Here is a 1664-nt window from a genome sequence, read left to right as displayed (position 1 = left end):
GGTCCCTGTGCTTTGCTAAGCTTGTTCTATGTAGGTGCTTTAGACCACTGAGCCATCTCACCAGCCCAAGAAGTACATATTTAGAAGACCAGGATGACAGGCACTCCAAGCGTGTAAACAATTTTTTTTTTTTTTTTTGGTGGAACTGGGGATTGAACTCAGGCTCTTGTGCTTATTCCACTGAGCCATCTCCCCAGCCCCCATACACAGTCTCAGTTGCCTTCTCCATGTGCCTTGGCCAGCAGGGCATGCTGGGGATCAAACTTTGGCCCTTTTGTCTGCCTAAGCAGGTGCTTTAATCCTCTGAGCTATTTGGCCAGCCCAGTATTGCTTTTGAGACAGGGTCTTTCTATGTAGTTCAGGAAGTACTGTGTGTGTAGGGTCTTCCTATGTAGTTTGGCTTGAAAATCACTATACGGCTCAGGCTGCCCTCACTCTTCACAATCCTCCTGCCTCAGCCTCCCAAGGGCTGGGATCACAAGCACACACCACCATACCTGGCACACCTGAGGTACAAGAACAGAGATGGGTTGAGTTACTGAGGTAAAATTGTATCAGCAGAGGAGTCAGTAAGTACAATCCTCCTGAGGCAGAGGCATGTGTTTGGTGTGCAGTCATCCTCTCCCCTTTTATCAGGCACTGAACCCAGGGTCTCACACTTGCCAAGCAAGTGCTGTGCTGCTGAGCTAAACCCCCTGCCCCCGTCATCCCCTTTATCTGCAGGGGTATGCTCTGAGATCAGTACATGAAACTAGACAGTGCCAAACCCTGCACTTGCTTCCTGTGCGTGCAGATGATAAGATCTATGTTGGGCGTGTGTGAACATCTGCAATACCAATTCAGAGCTGCACAGTGTGTTCAAGGCCAGCCTGAACTGCATACAGAGACCCTGTCTCGAAAGAAACTCACAGGGGCAGGGCATTCTGGACCGCAGGTCACACAGATGGTAAAACCAGAGAAAGGGTGAGTCCTCAGTCTGAGAAATTCAGTGAGTGTAGCTAGAGTCACAGTAAGAAAGATACAGGCAAGGATGACATTGCTTTGGCTTTTTGAGGGTTGTGGAGAGCAGTGACACCAAATGATGCAGGTACTAAGCCAATCACTGGCTGATATGTGTGGGAGAGAGTTATGGTGGCAACAGGAAACCAATTAGGCTTTCATAATAGTTCAGGAAAGAGGTGAGAGAGTCTTAAACCAGCATTGTAACAGCTGTGGAGAAGGCTGAAAATGGCTGGGTATAGATCTATTTCGAAGGTAACACCAACAGAATTTGCTCTTGTAAGAACCAAGGATGATTTTAGTTTTTGGCCTGAGCAACTAGATAAATGATAGCACCATATACCGATGTCTGAAATAGGAGGATGGACTGGGGACAAGTATAGATTTTTGTTTGGGGCACATTACATCATTAAAAATACTTATTGAGCCAGGCATGGTGGTGCATACACATAAGGCTGAGGTAGAAAGACTGCAAGTTTGAGGTCAGCCTGAGCTACATGGCTCAGAAAAACAAAAACAAAACCTTACTATGAACTGATGGAGAAAAAATATGTGATATATCTATGCAATGAAATATTATTTCAGGGGCCGGGGAGATGGCTCAGTGGAATAAGAGCTTCCCTGGCAAGCGCAAGGGCCTGAGTTCAATCCCCGGTTCCGCAAAA

The sequence above is a fragment of the Octodon degus genome, unplaced genomic scaffold, assembly GCF_000260255.1.
Source record: "Octodon degus isolate 3935 unplaced genomic scaffold, OctDeg1.0 scaffold00048, whole genome shotgun sequence".
Classification (NCBI taxonomy): domain Eukaryota; kingdom Metazoa; phylum Chordata; class Mammalia; order Rodentia; family Octodontidae; genus Octodon; species Octodon degus.
The sequence above is the reverse complement of the archived record's forward strand: the minus strand, read 5'-3'. Positions refer to the sequence as shown.